At 37.3% G+C, this 25,422-nt stretch overlaps 1 long non-coding RNA gene across 1 annotated transcript in view; it reads left to right on the top strand.

Annotated features, from left to right (window-relative positions):
• The window catches only part of LOC118763949, a 255,222-nt gene extending 230,169 nt beyond the window's left edge, over positions 1 to 25,053 (top strand). Inside the window, exons 4-6 of the long non-coding RNA XR_004999721.1 lie at positions 21,125 to 21,256; positions 22,051 to 22,053; positions 25,043 to 25,053. This is a non-coding gene — a long non-coding RNA (uncharacterized LOC118763949). The remainder of the gene's footprint in view (positions 1 to 21,124; positions 21,257 to 22,050; positions 22,054 to 25,042) is intronic.
• Positions 25,054 to 25,422: the final 369 nt, after the last annotated feature.

The raw sequence follows: 25,422 nt of genomic DNA on the forward strand, positions 1-25,422 counted from the left end.
GAACCATAGTTCTGGGCTCTTGTTATTTGACAAATAGCAATTCCAATGCATTAATTCTGCAATTAACTCAACAATTAATGACAAAAATAAACAGTCAATAAAAACAAGCATCAAATGAAATCATTACCCAATTTTAAAATCACTTAAAACTAAATTAGATTCTGGACTTGGTTGATGTGTGTGTGTGTGTGTATTTTCATGTGGCTGTATGTATGTATTTATGCATTTTCCTGTGTTTGTATATATACCTTTGTGTGTTGGTGTGTATGCATGTTCCTGCATTTGTATATGCACCCTTATGTGGCTAGGTAACGTGTATGTTTCTATGTACATGTTTGTGTGTGTGTGTGTATGTGAGTGTGTTGCCTGTATCTATCCCTGTATACGTGTGAAAGCTGGTGTATGTGTTAGCATATGTCTGTAAGTGAGTCTGCTACATATGATGGCCAAACTTAACTGCCCTGTCGTTTCCACTGGCCAAAGGCTACTTATCAACCAGTAATTAGGTAGCAACACCACTGCCATCACCATCACCACCACCACCACTGACGACAACCAGATTGAGTGACCACTGTACCTGATTACCCTAATGCTATGTGGCTGAAGCCATGTAAGGTCAGTAGTGTAGCAGGGATGAAGTAACGCTAGTCATTTATTGGCAAATTTCCTGGCAACAAGATGAAGGAAATGTTCTGGTTCTTGGCAAACTGCCCTTTGGTCAAATGTCCTCACTTCTAGCTTTTCTCCTTGTAGCATTGTTTCACTCACTCCTCACTCTTTCCCCCCTCTCTCTCTATGTGTGTGTGTGTATATATATATATATATATATATATATATACTTGTAACATTGTTTCAGTTCCAAATCACTCTGAGTGGTCTTCTGACTTGCCACTCCTTGTCAAACCCTCCAACCCATATCAGCATGGAAAGAGGATGATGGTGATGATGATGTGTGCTTGAGTGTACTTTTCTTCCCTCATATATATATATATATATATATATATATATATATATATATATATATTTAAGCCTGGCTGTGTGGTTAAGAGGCTTGCTTCCTAACCATGCTCTTTCAGGTTCAATCCCCCTACACAGCACCTTGGACAAGTGTCTTCTGCTATAGCCTGGTGCTGACCAATGTCTTGCCAGTGAACCTGACAGATCAAAACTGTGGAAGCCTCTTATTCTGTTCTATTCTTTTATTTGTTTCAGTCATTTGACTGCGGCCATGCTAGAGCACCATCTTTTTAGTCGAACACATCGACCGCAGGACATATTCTTTGTAAGCCCAGTACTTATTCTATCGGTCTCTTTTGCTGAACTGCTATGTTGTGGGGACGTAAACACACTAACATCAGCTGTCAAGTGATGGTGGGGGGAGGGGATAAACACACACACACATATTATAGGCTTCTTACAGTTTCTGTCTACCAAATCTACTCGCAAGGCTTTGGTCAGCCTGAGGCTATAATAGAAGACGCTTGCCCAAAGAGCCAATGGATTTCAATGGTGGGATTGTTTATTTTTAGAATGACATTGTATGGTAGGTATGAGGGGCCAGATCTGGTCACTTTGAACATAAAGCAGGGAAAACATTTGGACCGGCCAGTTTAAATGCTAAAGGGTCATAATACTACCCTGGATACCTGATTTACTGCTTAATTTGCATGGCTCCCAAAAATTTTGTGTGCCCCCCCCCCCAGGTTGAAAACCAATGGATGGTGGTATATCTCTGCCTGTAGCATTGTTTTAAATTACTCCTCCCACTTCCTATTTATCTCTGTGTCTAAAGGGCTTGCTTTTCTCTCCCTCCCTCTCTTCCTATCTCTTGTTCCACTGTAAAACCACTTCACTCCTCTTCCTTCATAATCTCACCCACTAGCTCCCCCTCCCGCGCATTCTCTAAGCACCCTCCCCTCTCTATACACCCATCCCACCTTATTCTCCCCTCCCCCCGCATCTTTATTTTCCTTCCACAACCTGAAGACTAAACAGATACCATCAGCTTCTCTCCCAAAGGACTAATTGACTGTTTCAACAACTCATCTCTTGGAATCACCAATATTTCAAGAAGTCGGGTCTTCGCCCTATGGAACAAAAAAAAAATCAATGATTTCTTTTATTTTCTTTCTCTTTCTTTCATTTTTTTTTCAAACCATTCCTCCACACCTCCATCCTTTATAACTTCCATAACAATTAGATTAAAATTAGTGTTTGTTATGGTGGATTTCAGCTAAGTATTGACTTGGAAGGTCAGGAAATTGTAGCTGTTGGCATTTTTACAACTTGGGTTTTGGTTGAGGGAAGAGGGAATGGAGAACTTCTATAGCAACTGAACCAGTCACAGATCAGCTTTCTTTCTGTCTATCTTTCTGCCTGTCTATCTGTCTATCTATCTTTCTGTCTATCTATCTATCTTTCTGTCTATCTATCAATCTGTCTTTATGTCTATCTATTTATCTATTGATCTGTCTGTCTATCTATCAATCTGTCTTTCTGTCTGTCTATCTATCCATCCATTTATCTGTCTTTCTGCCTACCTTTCCATTTGTCCATCTGTCAATCCAGCTAGCTAGCTGTCTCTATCAATCTATTCTAGCTTTCTGTCTATCTATGTGTTTTTCTCTCTAGCTATCTAGCTCTCTATATATCTTTCTATCTATCTATTTATCTAAATGTGTGTGTGTGCGCATGTATCATAGAAGGGGAAGAGAAGGCTATGTAGCAATGACCTAAAGGTTACAGAAGTCACAAAGGTTACCATAAACATTGGTAACAGAAACTGGCAACCCTTGTTCGACAGTTCTCAAAACTTTTCCAGATTCTTGTTGTCTTGTTTAACCACAGGTTAAACTGAACGAATTAACCATTGGCATTCCAATCATGACCAACTCCTTGTTTATTCATACAATATATTTTGCTCGGATTGCATTATAAAATGTGCCCTTCCTTTTATAATTCTTTCTGCTATAGGCATAAAACCTGAAGTTTGTGGGGAGGGGGTCTAATCAATTACATTGACCCCAGTGCTGAACAGGTACTTGTTTTATCAACCCTGAAAGGATGAAAGGCAAAGTTGACCTCAGCAGCATTTGAACTCACAATGTAAACGTCATCATCATCATTTAGCATCCATTGTCCATGCTGGCATGGGTTGAATGGCTTGGCCAGGGATGGTAAGCTGAGGAGAGCTGCACCAGACTCCAGTCTGATTTGGCATGGTTTCTGTGGCTGGGTGCCCTTCCTAATGGCAACCACTCCAAGAGTGTAATGGATGCTATTATGTGCCAGTTGTGTGACACCAGTATCTGCCACAACTATGATTTCACTTGGCTTGATGGGTCTTCTTTTCATGCATGGCATATTGCCAAAGATCTTGGTCATTGCCTCCGTGAGGCCTGATGCTTGAAAGTGCTTTTTAGGTGCCAGTTACATGACACCAGCATCAGCCATGACTGGATGAAATGCCATTAAGCATTTGCTTGACATGCTAACCATTTGGCCAGCTCACCACCTCATTTTATAATGACATCATCATCATCATCATCATCATTATCCAGTGTTTTAAAACTGGGTTTTGTCCTTGTTAACAGGGGTGGCCGGATCTACCTCAATGCCATAGCAACCGAGGTAGGCAGGTACAGCCCACCCCAACCTTTGGATGGCTGGTGCCCATTCTCCTTTGCTGTCATGGACATTTTTGGAGCTGGATTCTCTACAGGGAGCATGCCCTTGCTTACCCCCAACCTCAGTTTCTAGGTGATCCCGAGACCAAGGCCTCTACCATGATTTTTAAGAAATATGATGGAAAACTAGCTCAGGAAGGCAGGGACGCTAATACCTGAGACCCCTTTCGGAGCCCCCTACCTAATTCTTTTATACTGTCAGTAGAGTGTTATTTGTGGGAGATTTGATTTCTATTTCTAACAAATTGAGTGACCATTTAGAAGTTTCCTTATTAGCTCACAAAACTGCTTTTTGCTTTTTTTACTGTCACTGTTTAGCCCTAGGTTAACCCTGACTAAGCAGGGCTATGATGAAAAAGGCAGGGCAACTATGACCACTTCATCCTTTAGACATTGCCTAACTAGGACTAAATCATCCAATGTGACCCTCCTTTTTTTCAAGATTGGCTGCTATATCTAGCATGTTCTGCAACCATGTAGAAGCATTGAAACAAGTCTGTGGCATTACATACATGTATGCACTACGTTATTTCACTGTATTATGACATTACGTGCCTCTAACACGAATAGAAGAGTTTCCTGTAACACTTTCGGATAAAATTCATTTGAAAGGCTTTCATAGAACTGAAGAGAATTCGTTAAGAGAATAAACGACTTACAAGGACATGGCTGTTTATTTAATTCTTTTATAAGCCTAGTATTTACTTTAAACTTTACTCTTAATTTTATATGCAATTATTTACATAGCAGCACACAATAAATAGTGTGGCCCGTGTTTATTCTTGTTGTTGACAAAATGACATCTTCAAGTATGAGGCAGCGATCTGGCTGAACCGTAAGCACATCAAGCAAAATTCTTAGCATTTCGGCTGCCTTTATGTTCTGAGTTCAAATTCTGCCAAGATTCACTTTGCCTTTCATCTTTTCAAGGTAGATAAAGTAAATACCAGTCAAACACTGGGGGTTGGTGTAATCAACTTATTACCTCCCCCAAAATTGCTGGCCTTGCACCAAAATTATTATTACATTATTTATATTTGATGGATATTTGTCTTCATCTTTGTTGTTAACACGTTTCGGCTGATATACCCTCCTGACTTCATCAGGTGTCTTGGAGAAATTTTGGAACCTGGGTTTTCATTCCTAAGATGTGTAACCCAAGTAATAACAAACATCCTTTTTTTTTAAAACTAAAAAACCAAATGTTTATCACAGTGTTCAAAAAACTTTAGAAAACTTGTTCATTTAACAGTTTCAAATTTTACGTTATTTTTCCTTTTTTTTTCCAGAAAAATTCAAACAATCATTTCTCTCAGTTACAGTCTTTACAAAATTATAATGACTTAACACTTTCTCCTTTCAAGTTGAGGTGTCCTATCTCACTATTTTTCTTTTCATTTGTGCTTTTCATGTTGTCTTTTTTTTCTGCTCCTATTTTCCTACTGTTTTATGTGTTCTTGTATTTCCATCTCTAAGTCTGTGTGTTCTTGTTTTTGTGTGTCTGTGTGTTCGTTTGCAACTCTACTTGTTTAGTCTGTGTGTCTATGTCTTTAGGTTTCTATAATTCTGGATTGTCTTGTTTCTGGTCTGAATGACTCTGTACTTCAAATTCCTTTGCTGGTACTTCCACTGGTAAATTTTCTCCATTTCTTGTCGTGGGTTGGGTTTCTTCTTCCATTCCTTTATACTTCTTCAATTCCACTATCGTTGGTGACTTTCTTCTCTCTCTTTTCCTGAGTTTTACCTCCACAAAATCCCCATCCTGTTCTGTTTTCTGTTTCTGCTTTTTTTCCACCACTATATCTTCCTCAACACTCTCTTCCACCATTTCCACTGCTGCTCTAGGGCATTTCCTTCTCAGGTACCCTCTTTCACCGCATCCGTAACATTTTGGGAGTCTCCCCTCCAACATTATTTCCAGTTTTTCACCATTTGATAATTCCAAAGTTTCCGCCATTTCATCATAATATTTTGGACTTACTGCACAGATTATTTCAATGCCATAACCCCATCATTGTAATTGTTGTGTTCTGCTTACTATGCCAATCTTCAGGTTTTCTCTATTCTTCTTCAGCTCAGAATTAAAAGTTGCAGCTATTACCCATTCTGGGTCTATCGACGATGGGATTCTTCCCACCCTGATGATTCTTTTGCCCCAACTGTTCGGCATCAACATCCATTTTCCTCCCATTAACATCGTGTTGCCAGATTTTTTCGCCTCCTCTTCGGAAAGAAAGATTACTACTATAGTTCCATATCTTCTTCCTCTTGTAAAAAACATCTTTTCTCCCATGTTCACCATCAACATTTCCTCTATCTCTTCCTGCGGCATGTGTTCTATTCTCTTGTTTTCATTCGAAAATGTTCTGAATATTACTGTCTTGCTTTTCATTTTTCTTTTTTCCTCCTCTGGCAGGATCATTTTTATGTTTGACCCTTCTTTCTTTACATTCTCACAATATTTAGTTATCTTCTCTTCATTCCACTCTATCATCTCTGGCTTCAGCTCACATGGGTCTATGGCATCTCGACCTCCAGTAACTTCTGTGTAACTTTTCATTTTTTCAATTGTTTCCCTACCACCCAATGATGGTGGCTTTGCACAAAAATTCTGCTTAGTATTCTTCAAAAAACAACAAAATTGTTCAGCTAGAGGTGGCGCTGCCAAATTCCCGTTCAAAATATATAGTTTTCAAAGTGACAACTACTCACTGATCTATAAATTAGAAAATTACTATTTTTAAATCTCACAACAAGAGATATTCAGCAACAGTTCTTTGGAGTAAAGATTGTTTGCCAACATAACATGGCAGTCCTGGTTTAGGACACAGATCGTGTCTTATAGCCAACTGGAGACAATGTCTCCTGGGGCTAAATTACAGCAACATTCATCCTAAACCAGGACTGCCATGTTATGTTGGCAAACAATCTTTACTACAAAGTACTGTTGCTGAATATCTCTTGTGAGATTTAAAAATAGTAATTTTCTAATTTATATTTTATACATTATTTACATTTGACAGATATCTGTCCTCATCTTGTTTGTTGTTAACACACCGTTTCAGCTGATATACCTTCCAGCCTTCATCAGGTGTCTTGGGGAAATTTCAAACCTGGGTTTTCATTCCTAAGGTATTTTTCGATGTTGTTATTATCATTTAGATCACTGCCTGGAATCAAATTTGGAATCTTGGGGTTAGTACCCCATGCTCTTAACCACTACACCATATGCCTGTGGGCAATTATGGAGTGAATTTTACAAGAGGAGGACAAATATCCGTCAAATGTAAATAATGTACATAATTCCTCATCTCTCAAATATAGAATTGAATTTATATTTTGGTTTCAAATTTTGGTTCAAAGCCAACAATTGAAAGAGTGGTGGAAATAGTTGATTCTGTTGACCCCCCAGTGTTCAACTGGTACTTATTTTATTGACCCCCAAAAGGATGAAAGGCAAAGTCAACCTCAGTGGAATTAAAATGCATGCTAACGATTCTGTGTGATTTTGTTAATATTAGCAACCAGCTGCCTATTGTTGGGTCTTCAATCATTTGACATTTGCTACAAATGATTATTTTGATTTGGGCACAAGGCCAACAGATTTGGCAGAAAAAGTGGTTACTTAAAGTCATTGACCCCAGCATTTGACTGGTACATTCTTTCTTCTATTAAACCTGAAAAAAATGAAAGACAAAGGTGACATCAGTGAGTTCTGAACTCAGAACAAATACCACAAGGCATTTTGTCTGATGCTCAACTGATTCTGCCAATGCATGATCCTGATAATAATGTCAACAAACATTCTGTTCATGCTTTTTTGTTTGTTTCCAATGATGTTGTGTAGATGGCTGCTCTAAAATTCACCATGTGAGGGCTGGGGTATCAGTTTAATCTCCTTGATGGGAAGCAAGGGGTGGGGTAGGACGAAGGTGTAAGGAATATTGTCTTCATAACAAAATATTTCTCATGGTTATTCATTAAACACACGCACTCTCTTTCTCCTATTAAAGCTATCATTCATTTTGATTAATTATCAAGTTAACAACCTGCGGAATACCAGCCACTATACCTGCTGTGTTAGGCACATACCATTGTCTTGAATCACTGAGGCTTGAGTAGAAATTCCATTCACATTTCTTTCTTTTTCTCCTTTTTTTTTAAATATTTGGTATCAGTTATACACCATTTTCATAATACACCTGTCATTTTTTGCTTTTTTTCATAACTGGAAACAATGTGTAACTCCAAAGACATAGTCGTTTGTTTTCTGCACCTTGTATTAGAGATGGTAGGGCAAACTGTTGCAAAACGGAAACAATTTCTTAACATTTACAAAATGTACATCGACATCAACACTGCAACACTAAAAGTTGCATATGCATTATTCCATTCTATTTCGGTTGTTGTTACATTCTTTTCTGAATATCATATTTATGCTGATGATAAGCCTTTTTATAAACAGACATGCAACACCATTGAGCTTTAAAAAATATGAGATAAAAATGATTTGTTTATGACTCTCTTGCCATCATCATCGCATCCATTTTTTTCTCTATGTTCACCCTTGCATTGAAAGGTTCTTCTTAAACACAACTTCTTTCCATTTGTTGGGGGATCCATTGTCATCTCCTAAATGTTTAGCCTCCTGAGATCAACTTTCACCACTTGACCTTCATGTCTTCAGTTTTCTTCTTCCAGTGGATTCTCCCATGTGGATTACACCACTGAACTTCTTTACTCAGTTGCCATTCCATAAAAACATCACATCTCTGCATCAGTGCAATCTTCTCTCTTGCACACTACATCTCATACCCCTCTTACAACCAGTTTTTTTTTTTCTTTTCAGTTCTTTTATATTTCATTCTTCAGACATACTAACTTACACACCCAGCAAAACATAGCTTATTTCTTTTTAGCCTTCACACACATTCTGCATTTAATGTCCAGTTTTAGTGACTATGCAGCATTGCACTTCGTACACAAGCATCATACAATCTGCTCTTCACTCTAAAGAAAGAACCACTGTGTTACTAACAGCGGTAACAGTATCCTGAGCTTTTTACATTGAGTTGAATTGGGAAGTGGATGTTCTTTGTTACTTTAAATCTGTGTGTGTGTATGGTGAATTTTTCAAGACTTGGTTAGAGAGAGACGAAAGAAACAAAAAAAAGGAGGGATCTTTTTCTCTGATAGTTTAAATTGCATTGTATTTTTGATTAGTTGTCATGTGACCCAACTGTAGAAAGGAGTCTTTTTCTGGGATAGTTGAAATTAATGAGAGTCAGTTTTCTTGGATCTTATCAAAAATTCCACTACATGCCAGCATGGGGAGTGTAAAAATTTTATATTTGTGTATGTGTATGTATGTCTACCTACCTATCTGTATATCTTTGAACATGTGTCTTTGTGTATTTGATGGATGTGTAGTCCCACATATGCCAGCGTGGAAGGCTGACGTTAAACAATGATGATGATGTGCAGTATTGGTGTTCATGTATGGACAAAGTGCAAATGTATTGAGAGAAAAGTTAGAAATAAGAGGAATCAGATGTAATATGCAAGAAATAAGAGTGCACTGGCTTGGTCATCTGATGCATATCAATGAGAACAATTGCAAAAAGAAGTGCCAAAAGAGGGTTTGAACTTATGGAAAAGAGAGACTCAGGAACACATGAGATGAAGTACTAAAGGCTGATCTTAAGGTGCTGAGTCTTACAGAGATGACAAAGGACCGAGATGTTCAGTATATTGCTGTACTTGAGAAGACTCACTCATTACAGCAAAAATTATATCTTAAAGCCACTCAGTTATGCTTGTAAGTGTGAAGTCCTGACACCCTCCTCTCTCTGAATCATCAAGCATCTTCCTCATCATTTTCATTCCCCCCACCCCACCCCATCTTTGGTACCATTCAGCTATTGTGCTCACCTGAGAGCAGAATTGGTACATATTACTCCTTCCCTCGTAGTCTCCACCACCACCATCACCCCTGGAACTACTTCCTTTCCTTATCATCCCTGCCCTCACTATTTCAACCAATCACCTCCTTTCTGTGCCTTCAGCCACTCCTCTTTCTCCCATCTGCTATACTCCACTCTAAACACCCTCTCTTATCTGTTATTATTCCCAAACCCTCCTATATCTATCATCATAACCTCCCTCCCTACAATAGTCCCTTATGTATCCCTATATCTACCTCTCATACACCTTGCACATACTTTCTGTTCTTTTCTCCTTAAGCCACTTCTATATCTCCCACCTTACTCCTCTCCCTACTGGTACTTCCCATCGGCTGCAGCCAGTACCTTTGTTCCTCACTCACTACATTAACCTCTACCTCCACCCATTTACTTCTCCCACCTCACACCCTTATGAAAGCATCCATTTCTCATCCCCTTTCATGATCCAAAGTGCATGTCCTCTCCTATGCTCATCTTGTTCCTTAGAGTTTGCTCTAGCATCTCAGCACTAACTTCCTCCGATCTCCTTCAGTCATATATCTCCTCTATAATAAGACACCTGTGTTTGCCCCTCTATTGCACTTTAGCCTCTCAACACCTGGCATGTACAGTCACCCACCTTCCCCTTCTCCTCCCAAATACTCCCTCTGTCTTTCTTGTCTTGCAAGTTACATGGCAACTTCTCAAGTGTTGGTGGCACAAAAAACACACCCAGTACACTCTGTAAAGTGGCTGGCGCTAGGAAGGGCATCCATCCATAGAAACTATGTCAAAGATGATAATGGAGCCTGATGCGGCCCTGGAGCTCACCAGTTCCCTGTCAAACCATCCTGCCCATGCCAGCATAGAAAGCGGACATTAAATGATAATGATGATGATAGAGAGAGAGAGAGACACACACACACACACACACTATGTATATATATATTTTGGATATTGACTTATATAAACTGTTTCTCTTAACATGGTTTAAAGTGGTTTCGTAACTTGAAGATAAACACATTTTTGGAGTGAGGGGAGAGAATTCCTAAATATTTATCACTATTAACATCTTAATTTCTTATGCCTGATTTTATTTACATACTTCTACAACCAAATATATTTTCTCAATATGTGTCATGTTATCACCCTAGCCATTATACATCAAGACTTAATTCTATTCAATCCATCTTGTTCAAATCCCCTTTCCTCATAGTTCCAACAGCTCTTTTATTTCAATCTGGAAGATAAGATTTCCCTCTCTCCTGCACAGTCTCTCTTAAGACCTCATCAATACTAAACCAAAGGCATTCCTTACCATTTTCCTTTTGCTATTAATACAGAATGGGAAAGCACATGGCCTAGTGATTAGGGTGTTGCACTCACAATCTAATGATTATGGGTTCGATTCCCAGTTGGCTCCAGTTTACTCACCTATAAACAGGTAACTCTATGACAGTTTAGTCTTCCAATCAAGGAAATGTTGGCCTACTCACCTAAAGTGGCATCATTCGAAAGCTAAAATGATGCAAAGCGCATTGTGACCAGTGATGTATAACAACATCCAATAGTCTGGTCGATCACATGACTTGTACAATATACAATGGAACATTCTTAGCATGTCTTACATAATGTTTTTTCTGATTTCTTTTTTCCCTTCTTGAAGATATTACCATCAATTCTTGACACAGCTTGTCTTGTTTCTTAGAGCAGGTATCAATAAATGAAGATAGTGTGCATTTTGTTTTTATTTTCCAATTGAACGAATTCCTTCTCTTTGTGCTGGAGTGGAAGGTGAGTGAGTGCAGCGAGTGAGATGGCATGAGGAAGAGGGTTAGTGATGAGCGTTGTCGAATATTAAAACTGATGTGTAACAAAAATAGCGATTTCTCTATTTCTCCAACATCTCAAAGTAAAACTGCGGTTAGCTACTCTACTAAATGACTACTGCGTTTTTATTGATTTTCATAAAAGCCTCTACTATTCACAGTTGCGTATTTCTTTTCTAACAATACTTTGCAAGAAGCTATTGTGTAACACTTTCAGAGTTACCAATTCAAAAGACATTTGTTCTTTATTTCTGCAAATATATATCTCTGGTGCTGCCAGAGATGGGTACTTTCACATAGCTCTATTATATATACATATATATACACTTATTTAGACAACATATAAACCTCTCAGCTCTTGAGTCATTTCTGTAACGTTAGCAGTTGATTTGATAGATATATGTGTGTGTATGTTTATGTATGTGTCTGTGTATTTATGTATATATATATATGTGTGTGTGTGTGTGTATGTATGTATGTATGTATGTATATATATATATATGTGTGTGTGTGTATGTATGTGTATATATATATATATATATATATATATATATATATATATGTGTTTACGTATGTATATCTGCATATCATCATCATCATTTAACGTCTGCTTTCCATGCTGGCATGGGTTGGACAGTTTGACTGAGGACTGGCAAGCCCAGAGGCTGCACCAGGCTCCAGTCTGTTCAGGCAAAGTTTCTACAACTGGATGTCCTTCCTAACACCAACCACTCCAAGAGTATAGTGGGTGCTTTTTACATGTCACCGACACAGGTGCCAGTCAGGTGGCACTGGCATCAACCACACTCAAATGGTGCTTTTTAAGCTTATGTGTAAACTTCTACTTCACTTGTTCATTCCACCAAATATGCATGCATATATATTTGTTTGTATGCTTGTATGTACATGTGTAGACATTTTAAGTCAGAATTGTTGGAGGGTCAGGGACAAGGTGCCTTGTGGTATCTAATCCCACTGTTTGTATTCTGACAACACCTACAATGATACTGATTCCGATCTGTATTACCCTAAGCCTTTCCTTTGAATAACCATCAGTGGCATAGGGTGGAGGGGGAGACATCCATGTAGGAACAACTGCCAGTCTTACTCAAAAAGTTTTGTCCCAAACCTGTACACCCATGCTGATGAGTGGTCAAGCTTGACTGGCAAAACCTCCACTCACCTTTATCAAAACATGTCCATCCACAGTTATCTCTCGTACTTTCCTAATTAATTAAAACAATTATTACTTAGTTACTACTATTGTTTACTTGTTTTATATTCTCACCACTTATTGGATTAATTTCTTTTATGCTCATTCTGTTCTATGTTTTAAGGTGGTGAGGTGGCAGAATCGTTAGCACACCGGACAAACTGTTTAACAGCATTTTGAGTTCAAATGCTGCTGAGGTTGACTTTGACTTGCATCCTTTTGGGGTGGATGAAATAAGTGCTAGTGGAGCACTTGGGTCAATGTAATCGACTTACTCCACTTCTCCCAAAATTTCAGTCCTTGTGCCTCTAGTAGAAAGGTTTATAAGTGTTAAGACTGACTTTAACTGTTGATGTTCATGCAGATGGGGTCTCTAAGTATTTTATTCTCTAATTGTTTGATTTGTTATTTCAATTTTAATTTTCTATATTTATTCTATAAACCGAATGTCAATGGATATAACTTCAACATCTTCCGTTCTTAAGGTGTGGCATAAAACAGATAGGAAATGGGAAAACTCACAAGTAGTTATGTCTTCACTTATTGACAGATTGTTTCATTTCCGAATGTTCGGCGTTTGTTTGCTTTCGACCTACAATTTTTATACTTTTTTCTTTTTTTTTTCTTTTATCAAATGGTTTTTGGTTTACAGAATAATGTTGAACATTCTTGAGTGGCATTGCTTGCCATTTGTAGTTTATCTGTTTCATATTTACAAACTCTGTTGCATCCAGACTCTGAGTTGTGGCTGTGTAAGACGTTTGCTTCCCAACCACATGCTTTCCGGTTCAATTCAACTGAGAGGCACTTTGGACAAGTGGCTCTTCTACTATAGCCTTGGGCCAACCAAAGCCTTGTAAGTGGCAGAGATGAAGCGGTCAGGATTATGTTTTCTTCCTGTAGAAGATACATGGCTGCCTGCATTATACAAGAGTGGATGGACATAATCAGTATGGAGCTGAAACAAGGAATGATGATGGTAGTGATAAGGTGTCAGGGTGGGCATTGGGAACAGAAGAACAGGAAGACTGGGTATAGGTGCAGGCTTGGCTGTGTGTTAAGAATCTTGCGAGCTAGCAGAAACGTTAGCACGCCAGGCAAAATGCTTAGCGATATTTTGTCTGCCGTTATATTCTGAATTTAAATTCCGCCGAGGTCGACTTTGCCTTTCATCCTTTCAGGGTCGATAAATTAAGTACCAGTTACGCACTGGGGTCGATGTAATCAACTTAATCCCTTTGTCTGTCCTTGTTTGTCTCCTCTATGTTTAGCCCCTTGTGGCCAATAAAGAAATAAGAAGCTTGCTTCCCAACCACATGGTTTAGGACTCAGTCCAACTACATGGTGCCTTTGGCAAATGTCTTCTATTATAGATTCGGGCTGACCAAAGCTTTGTAAAAGAATTTGGTAGTTGGAAACTGAAAGAACCCCGTCATATATATATATATATATATATATATATATATATATATATATATAGGAAGTTGAATCTCTTGGGTCTTGAGTCACTCTGTTGGTTCTGCTAAATATTAATAAAAATATTTAAATTTTCTGTCTTTTCCTATTTGCACCACCATACCTGCATATATCATCATATGTCTGCTTTCCATGTTGGCATGGGTTAGACAGTTTAACTAGAACTGATAAGCCAGAGACTTGCACCAGGTTCCAATCTGATTTGGCATGGTTTCTACAGCTGGATGCCTTTCCTAACGCCAACCACTCTAAGAGTGTAATGGATGCTTTTTACATGCCAGTGGCATAGGTGCCATTTACATGACACTGGCAACAGCCACAACTACGATTTCATGGGTGCCATTTACGTGACACTGGCAATGGGCATGACTACAATTTCACTTGGCTTGATGGGTCTTCTCAAGCACAGCATATTGCCAAAGGTCTCAGTCATTTGTCATCACCTCCATGCTTTGTGTCTGTAGTGTCCCTGTATCTGTGAGTTTGTGTGTAATAATGTGTGTAGCTGGGATAATGTAAAGACAGATATTTTATATACATTTCAAAGGGACTTGTGGGTAAGGCTGAAAATATATAAATTTATAAAGGCAGAAGATGGAGTGAACAGCCTTTAATCACAAATCACAACAATTGTTTCTGTGCATTGATAACAGCTGTTACTAGCTGAGTTTTCCATATCGTACTATTATATAAATATTATGAATAAATAGATCCAGCTGTAGCTGAATATCTGCACATCATCAGGTGAGTGGCTTTCAGAACACTACTGATAACTGAATGAGTTTTGAAATGCACATTATGAGGTTATTACCCAGATGATATTAAATATATATATATAGGGACAATTGTCAATAGACAGTTGGCTGGCAGATAACTTACAGACAAGACAATTGTGTGGTATTGTGCAGAGTCCTGTTGTCAGACATAGGGTGTTCCAGCAGCCACCTTCTTGACCCAGGGCAGCACAACCACTTCCAGGCACTTGATGTAGGCCTCCGTGTTGAGTCTGAGGCTGTGGGAATTGTCTGTTGGCAAATTGTCTACACACGATATGTGTGTGTGTGTACTAAGAAAGAGAGAAATAAATGAGTAATAGACTTCTTGACTCAATCAAGTCCTAAAAGATCTTCAGATTTCTTTAATTACTTTCATGAAATTTGTTCTTATATCAAAATAGTTGTGGTGCTTTTGTTATTCTACCTAAGACCATTAGTTATTGGCCAGAAAATGTGTCCAGAAATTTATTTATTTTTTGATATTTTTTTTTTATGTGAAAAGATTTGAAATTTAAAATTCCTTTTGTTGCTTGTGAAATTTTAAATAATAGTTTAAAAAATCAATATTTTTCTGCATTCACTCAAGAAACCTTGCAAAATAGCCAGTAAAGCAGATTTGCTTGTTGTTGTTGTATCCTTTTCTCTCTTTTAATCAATGATAGAATTAGAAATACATAAATTATAACGAAAAGGACTTAAAATGTAATGGTATTGATCAAGTATTTAAGAATTTAAAAACCAAAAACAAATCAATGATGATATATATGGTTTCTGTTGCCTCTGATTATCATCTGTACTGAAGACTAGTGATACATTTCCTGTGAAATATATAAATATATTTGTTTCCAAATTTATAATTAGACCATTGTTGTTATCATTGTCTTAAAATTAAAATTATTCCATGATTATTGCAGTAAAATTCAATCTTTCGTATTTGAAATTACTTCTTTTTTTGTTTTTACAGCATTTTTTAAATTTTTATTTTTATTTTTGGTTTCTTACTATAATTATCAGCCAAATTAAAAATTCTAGATTTGTTGTAATTTGATGGCTAAATAATGCTAAAATAATTAATCTGACATTTTGCCCAGGAAAGTTTTTTTTACTATTTTGTGACCACATCTCTAGTAGCAATATACTTCTTCCATATTAACTCTCTCTCTCCTCCCTCCTCCCTCCATTTTTAAAATATTCAAGTAATGCCAGAGATTTCATTATTGAAGTAATTAACTTTGAACTTAATAATAACATATTAAAATCTAATATTGTCTTTCATGTCATAATTGGACTGCAGTACATGATTGGAATTCATATGAACATTTTAATTGGATGTTAAAAGTGTTAAAGCCTCTGTAGCAGATTTTGCTGAGAATGAAACCTGAATATTTAAGTTCTAAAACCAAAATAGTTAGTGAAGAACATTTCTGTATTTGATAAAATACACTGAAGCTGGTTGTTTTTGTTATCTTTTTTTGCCTTTTTCTTGTTGCAGTTATTAGACTGCGACCATGCTGGGGCACTGCCTTGAAGAATTTTTAGTTGAATAAATTGACCCCAGTACTTTATTTTTTTGTCAAGTGGTGGTGGGAGACAAACACTGACACAACAAAGGCATAAACACACATGATGGGCTTCTTTCAGTTTCCATCTACCAGATCCACTCACAAGGCTTTGGGGCTATAGTAGAAGACACTTGCCCAAGGTTCCACACAGTGGGACTGAACCTAGAACCATGTGGCTGGGAAGCAAACTTCTTACCACACAGCCATGCTTATTGATAAGTTTAGTAAAAAAATATCATATATTTATTGCAAATTTACAAGTGAGAAATTATATTTGACAGATATTTTTCTTCACATGTTTGCTGTTAATACAATGTTTTGGCTGATGTACTCCCCAAGATTCCGAGTTCGATTCCTGGCAGTGACCTGAATAATAATGATAATACCTTCGGAATGAGAACCCAGTTTCGAAATACCCCCAGGACACCTGATGAAGGCTGGTGAGTACATCAGCCGAAACGTGTTAACAACAAACAAGATGAGGATAGATATCCGTCAAATATAAATAATGCACATAATTCCTCATCTCTCAAATATAGAACTGTAAATATTTTTCCTCTTAAAATTAGCATTCATTTCATCATTTTGTATAAGCACCAAGAAATTTGATAAAAATTCAGTTCTAATTCTTTGTATGCATGATATAATTCCTGATATTACTCAGAGTGGCAAAAATATACTTCCAAAGTTAGCCCAAGCATGTGTTGACATCAGCTTGTAGCATGTGTGCTAGTCATCATCATTTAACGTCCGCTTTCCATGCTGGCATGGGTTGGACAGTTTGACTGAGGAGGATTGCTGAGCCGGAAGGCTGCACCAGGCTTAATCTGATCTGGCAAAGTTTCTACAGCTGGATGTGCTTCCTAACACCAACAACTCTGAGAGTGTAGTGGATGCTCTTACGTGTCACCAGCACGAGGGCCAGTCAGGCAGTTCTGGCAATGACCACGCTTGAATGTTGTTTTTCACATTCCACCGGCACATATGCTGGTAAGGCGATGCTGGCAACGATCATGCTCGAATGGTACTTTTTATGTGCCACCGGAACGGGAGCCAATCCATGGCCCTGGCAATGATCATGCTCAGATATGCTTTTAACTAATGTTCCACTGGCATGAGTGTCAATCAGGTGGTCTAAAGGAAAAATTTAATTTTCATGTCCAGAGCTGCCACAAAACATTTATTGGGAATGCATATAAACAGAACCTGTGATTCAACATTTTGGGATCTATTTGACTTCTTGCAGCTGCAACTGAGTGTTTTCAGTCTCAGTTTTGATAAGACACTTTTCATCCCTCAACTTCTTCCTGTTCCTGTAACAATTATGTTCTTCTCTTCAAGAATTACTTCTTGGTTCATACATATTTAGTAATTAATAATATTGTAAAGTAAAATAAGGCAGTGAGCTGGTGGAATCATTAGCAAGCGGGCAAAATGCTTAGCAGCATTTCATCTATCTTTACGTTCTGAGTTCAAATTCCGCCAAGGTCAACTTTGCCTTTCATCATTTCAGGTTTGATAAAGTGAGTACCAGTTGAATACTGGGGTTGATGTAATTGACTTTCATCCTCCCTTGAAATTGCTGGCTTTGTGCCAAAGTTTGAAACCATATTGTAAAGTGAAATGTTAAGTGTTACCAAGGAAACCTGATTGAAGCTAATTTCTCTTCTGTTTGCTTATAATCCAATGCCTTCAACACCAGCATCTATTCAGATATTGTTTTGAATACAAGTTGCCAACTAATGAGGTGCTTGACCTGCTTTTATTTTCTACTTGTTATTATTTCACTTCACCTTTTCAATAACCTTTTGAAAAAGTGCTCCAGCTTGGTCTTAACCATCATGGCTTCCTTGAAAAACCTTTAACAGTTATCCCTCAGTTTACACATTAGATTGGTTCTACTAGTCACCATGTAAATCAAAATTGTGTAAAACAAAGGAGATAAAAGTCCAGTGATATTAATTAATAAACACAAAATTTAAATAATTATCTATTGAATCATTCATCTCTATCTCCATCTCTAACCATTTATCACTTCTCATAAACTTAATTGCCCACCTTTTCCAATCCTCTGTCCATAGACCCTCTTATACTTACCTTCTTATACTTTGGAGGTATGCCCCAACAACTTGTCACCACCATCTCTCTTCTGTCTTTTCAGCTCAAGTAGTTTTTGTATTCCTCTACAGCAAGGCACCTGCACCTTTCAACACCTAGCATAATGCCACTCACCTCAATATTGCAGCCTCCTGCTCAGAAGAGGTGGGGGCCTTTTCTTTTGAGTTACATAATGACCTCACTTAGCACTGATGTCTCAGAAAAAGTACTCAGTACATCCTGTGAAGTGGTTGGTGTTAGGATGGGCATCCAGTTGTAGAAACCATGACAATGGAGATTGATGTAGTCTTCTGGCTCATCAAGTACTGTTGAACTGTCCAACCCATGCCATTCCACCAAAGAAGATGAACATTCAACATTGATGCTATATCAGGTTTTATCTTCTATCCAAAATAACGAAAGCTTTTTTACTTATTGTTTCCATTCTGTTATGTTTGATGCGTATTTTAAAATTATGGAAGATCCAGTGGTTATACAGTTTCTGGTTTATTTTGTGTCCATTAGAAAAAAATTTTTCTTAACAATTCATTTATATTAAACTGTTTCAACAGAAATCTGTTGACAAAAGGGTCAAAGTCATGTTACCTGTAAGGGTCATCAACATTACCCCACCTCCTCCTCTTCCTCATTTCAGTCAATGGATAAACACTTTTTGTTTGGAGTTGGAGTGTTATTGGTTTCAGTCATTGGATCATTACCTTCAACGGTTAATTAAATTGACCACAGTAATTATTATATAACTTAAGAAACATGAAAGGTAAAGCAGATCTAAGCAGGATTTGAACTCAGAAAGTAAGAGGACATTTATCAAATAGTATTTTGTGCGACACTACAATAGTTCTGTCAACACTTAATTGCATTCCCACTTTTAGACTATTAAATCAATCTGTCTCCTCTTCTGTACATTGTATTATTGGTCTTTGATTTACCCTTTTGTTATTAAATCAGCTCTGGCTTTGTAGTACAAATGTCTTGTTTTCATAGGTTTTGAATTAAAATCTTCCACCAAACCCTAGTCGCAATTTATGTTCCTAACACTAGCTTAATGATAGCTAAGTTATTTTACTAAATTCTTTGTTATATTTAAAATTAATTGAAAGAAACACAGAGCATCTCAACAGAAATATGGTAATGAAAGGGTTAGATGAAGAGAAATGGTGGGAGACCAGCAGCCAAATCACCCTCAATTCAGTTTCTGCCCTTTTAAAATTAAAGAAAGGAAAACAGAAAAATGGGTAATGTAATTTTAGATATATTATGTCTGAAAGAGAAAAAAAAATTTGGAATGGTCAGGGATGGAATGACTTTGTTCATAGGTTTTCATGTTCAGTTCTTCATGTTTGTTACATTTGTCTGAATTTATCTTACTGCATAGAGAAAAATATGAAGATGGTATAAAGTATACAAAACAATTCTATCTATTTATCTTTCTTTCTTGTGTATGTATGTATATAAATAATTCTCCGTGTGTGTATGTCTGTATCTGTGCATGCACGCAAATGTGTACAAGCTCTACACAGTTCAGGAATGGCTGTTTCCATAAAAAAAGAAGGAAACCTTTAGTTATTATTTTTTTCCCTAGAGTCGTTCTACATTTTACAAGAACACAGAAATATTTCTCTTCCAACCTTCCTCCATCTCCATTCCCGACCTGTTCTATATGTAAAGAAGATTATCATTGTCTATAAATCATACAAGAAACTGTGACACATCACATTTATTACATTCTGATGAGATAACATTCCAGGAAGAAAGAAAAATGAAACAAAATAACATATTTTTTTCGTCTTTGTTGTGGAAGGAATTTTTTTCATATTTTCATAGGGTTTGTATTTTCAAAGCTTCTGTGAAGTAACAAAAATGGTAGAGTCTTACTGTGTTTAAAGTTCAAATCTCACTAAGACTGCCTAGGACCAGTGCTGGCTTTGACTTGAATTCTTTTCACAGTTGATGAAATAAGTACCAGTTACATACTGAGGTCAATTCAAGCATAACACTATCTGCCTAGCTACAATTCCTCCTTTGTCTCCTTGATCCTCTCTCTCCCCTACACACATATTAGCCACTCGAAAACACAATTCTTTTCATTCTTCATTTATCTTTTCTTTTATTTGTTTCATTCATTAGACTTTGGCCATGCTGGGGCACTGCCTTGAAGAATATTTTAGTCAGGTGAATCGACTCCCCCCACCCCACCCCAGTGCTTTTTTTAAAGCCTGGTACTTATGCTATCAGTTGCTCTTTATCAAACTGTTATGTTACAGGGATGTAAACAAACCAACACTGGTTGTCAAGCGATCGTGGGGGCAAACACATACACACACACACGATGCACTTCTTTCAATTTCTGTCTACCATGGGACTGAACCTGCAACCATGTGGTTGGGAAACAATTTTCTTACCACACAGCCATGCTTGCACCTTTGTCTCCTTTATCTTTTTCCTTTCTTTTTATCATATTATCTTTGTGCTCTGAACTCTCTTTTGTATCTCTGAAAAATAATTTCTTAATTTCATTTTAGGTGCAAACAGAATGAACTGTGGATAACCTCTCACCTCAGTGATATTTACCACATTGGAATTACTTCAAGAAAAAAGAAGTTTATACAATAATTTTCTTCTTTTTAAAAAAAAATTCAAAAATATCATATCAGGTAAGGAAATAAATTTTCTTAATTAATTCTCCACGTTTCTTCTATTTCATTTCGTAGTTTGTTTTGCACAGGATCTCTTCTGAAACATGACGCATTTCATGTCCAGTGATATTGATACAAAGCAGTGCATTACAGATATTTATTCAGTCTTTAAGCTGATATTAATAACAGAACGTGATAATTCAATCTGTGGCTGGTGCTCAAACAGTTTTAATCAAATAAGAGACCAATTGATTAAGGCATCAACACTTGAAACCTGACACAACGGTGCACCATTTATAGTTCTGTCTTGGAAGCAAGACTTTCACTTAATAATTTCAATGCATTCAACAGTGTTGTATGCCTCCTCTCATATTTCATGGAATGGTTGTTGTTGTATCAGTGGTGGTAGTATTAAGTTCTAAATTATCCCTGACCAAACCATACTACAATCAAAGGCATTCCAGCTATAAATATCCTGTCTTTTTTTTTTTTATATCAGGGAATCTGTTGTTCAAAGTTTCTTCATTTAACCATTTTGTTACCATATCTCTCTTGAAATGCATTACCTTTTTTTTTTTTTTTTTTTTTTTTTTTTGCAATTAATTTTGAAAATTGTGAAGAACTCAATAATATTGTCATTGACAAACTTGTGTTTGTACCATAGATTAACATGAAATTTTGATGGAAGATTTTAAGTTAGATCAATTTAAAATTGAATTTATTTTCATTCCTAGAACTAGGGGCAGTCTCAGGCAGGTTGGTATTGAAAGGATTAAGACAGTAGGCAATCAAATAATCTGATTATAACAAAGGAAGTTTTAGCTGCTATTACTAGCTGGCCAAGCAACTGTATAGTGGCTCCTGAGTGGGCTTGGAGAAACAATAATGGTGGTGGGGTAGTGGTGGTGGTGTTTAGCCCCAAGTCTCCCTTATGTTGCAGCCATGATGATCCAGCCTTTGTTTAGGGCACTCGCCCATACTGGCATGGGTTGAGTGATCTGACAGGATCTGATGAACCAGAGGGACTGCATTAAACTGCAGTGTCTACTTTGACATGGTTTCTGCAGCTAGATGCCCTTTGTAATGCCAACCATTTTATTAAGTGTACAGCATGCTTTTTTTCATGGCACTGGCATTAGAGTGGTCACCAACTAACTCAGAAGACAAGGCCCCTTGACAAAGCAGGGAGGACAGGGTTTTATTGAGGCTTTATTCCAGGCATTGAGGGACTAAAGACTAATAGAAGCATGGTAACAGGTGTATTGCTGTAGAGAGGTGCATGAACACTCCAGCTGGAATCAGAAGCTTGTCCTGATCTTGCTTCAATAGGAATTGAACCATCAACGTATGAAATGTTGAAGCCTTAAGTTGTAACAACAATTATTAACCCTTTAGCATTCAAATTACTGTCAAGTGCAACACTTACTGATTCACATTGTTTTTTGACAATATTTCATAGCCTTCAAGGCAGCATGCTGGCAGAAATGTTAGCATGCCGGGTGAAATGCTTAGCAGTATTTAGTCTGTCTTTATGTTCTGAGTTCAAATTCCACTGAAGTTGACTTAGCTTTTCATCCTTTTGGGTAAATTAAATACCAGTTGCATATGGGCATCAATCTAATCGACTGGCCCCTTCCCCAAAAATTTCGGGCCTTGTGTCTAGAGTAGAAAAGAATATTTCATAGCTTTAGGGCAGTGAGCTTGCAGAATCATCAGTACGCCAGGCTAGATGCTTAGCAGTATTTTGCCCATCTTTAAGTTTTAAGCTCAAATTCCACCGAGGTCAACTTTGCCTCTCATCCTTTCACAGTCAATAAATTAAATACCAGTTGAGCACTTGGGTCGATGCAATTAACTTACCCCCCACCTTCCCTGAACTTACTGGCCTTGTGCTAAAATTTGAAGCCAATATTTCATCGCTTCAAGATTTCATTGATGTGATCGTTTATTCTTAGAATGACATTGTAGGGTAAATGTGAGAGGCTGGATCTGGCCTTTTTGAAGATAAACCAAGTTGAAAATTTTGGCCAGATATGGCCAGTTTCAACACCAAAAGGTGAAATGAAATATTTCAAGAAGTTAGGAAAAATGGGAGAGAAATAACAGTTACATGGACTTTTTGTTTTGTGGGGGTTTTTTTTTATTTATATTTTTTTACTGAAGAGAATTTCTTGAATTTGACAATAATCAAAAGCAAACATTCTAGAAAGAATATATATTTTATGAGTTACAGCAGTGTGGTTGGTCAGTTTATGAAACAAGAAATTATGGTTTAATGGTCAATATTACTTGACATGATTTGATTGATTAACTGCTTTGGTTAGTTCGTTAGCTGGCTAATTGCTATTGATTTTTTTTTTTTTATAAATCAGTAGCAACTATGAAAAATAATCACCCAACCTAACTTCCTCAGCTCAGTCGAAAATCTTGCCATTAAATTGCTATATTATTATTATTTTCATTACCAACATCATCTTTTTTATTATCATCATCATCATTATTATTATAGTTTTTGTTGTTATAACTCTTGTTGTTTTATTTTTTTTACCGTTTTCATTTGGTGCTGCAGTAATAAAGATCAAAGCAACTTTCCACTCAACCACACACAGTTTCAACTAACTGCCCATATTTATATGTGTTACGAGAATTACCGCAATGGTGGTGGTTTTTAACTGCAAATCAATCTTGATTGAATAGATCTATCATCAAAGACATTCTACTTGTGACCATCACATTGTATTATCAATATATATTACCTAGCTGTTTGTTTGTTTTAAATGGTTAAGATGTGGTCTCTGATGGAGAATTGACTATTATACCTCACAAGTCAAGCAACCATATTGAAGCTTCTTCATTTTTCTCATTCCATAGTGTTTGTTGTTTTTAAACTCAAGTCAACCCTAACTGAGTAAACCAATGCTTCTCAAAATCAGCTTTCAGTTTCCATCTATCAAATCCAATCACAAAATTTCAGTTGGCCCAGGGCTATATTGGAAGGTACCTGCCCTAGGCACAACCCATTGGAACTGGACCTGAAACTACATGGTTGGGGAACAAACTTTTTAACCACACAGCTATGGCTGCACCTGTCTTAGAAATTATAACTATTAATCATCATCATTATCATCATCATCATCGTTTAACATCTGCTTTCCATGGGTTGGATGGTTTGGCAGAAAACTGGCAAGCTGGGAGGCTGCACCAGGCTCCAATCTGATTTGGCAAGGTTTCTCCAGCTGGATGCTCTTCCTAAAGTTCGAATCATGCTTTTTACGTGTCACTGGCATTGGCCATGCTCGAATGGTGTTCTTTACATGCCACCAACATTGGTGCCAGTCAGGTGGCACTGGCATCAGCCATAACTATGATTTCACTCAGTTCGACAGGTTTTCACAAGCATGGCATATCAGCCAATGAATGAAGGGTACTTTTAAATGGCCACAACTATGATCTCACTTGGCTTACTGGGTCTTCTCAAGCATGGCATATCTCCAAATTAGTGGGGTTTTTTTAAATTTTACTTCGTTTAAATTTTTTTTACCATCATTAGATTAATGTATAAAGGCAGTAGATTAGTAGCTTCATTAGAGTACTGGAAAAATTCCTTTGCTGTATTTGTTCTGATTCTTTATGTTCTGGGTTCAAATCTGACAAAGTTCAACTTTTCTATTTTGTGGGCATTGATAAAATGAAGTACCTGTTAAATATTAGTGAATGGAAAGGGTCAGTTGAATCAACTAGCTTCCTCCCTTCTAAACTGCTGGTCATGTGCCTAAATTAGAAGCAGTATTGCTATTAAGGCAGTGAGCTGACAGAATTGATAGTGCACCAGGCTAAATGCTTCATAGCATTTTGTCTGTCTTTATGTTCTGAGTTCAAATGCCACTGTGATCGACTTTATTGTTCATCCTTTTGGGATTGACAAAATAAGTACCAGTTGGACACTGGGGTCGATGTAATCGATCCCTCCCACCAAAACTGCTGGCGTTGTGCCAAAATTTGAAACTATTATTGTTATTTCTATTATTATTATTAAAAAGAGGCAAGCTGGCAGAATCATTAGGGCAGTGGATATAATGTTTAGTGATCTTTCTTCTGGTTCTTTGTTTTGAGTTCAAATTCCAGCAAGGTCGACTTTGCCTTTCATCCTTTCAAGGTCTATAAAATAAGTACCAGTCAAATAA

This window comes from Octopus sinensis, linkage group LG1 (assembly GCF_006345805.1).
Source record: "Octopus sinensis linkage group LG1, ASM634580v1, whole genome shotgun sequence".
In the NCBI taxonomy this organism is placed as follows: Eukaryota; Metazoa; Mollusca; class Cephalopoda; order Octopoda; family Octopodidae; genus Octopus; species Octopus sinensis.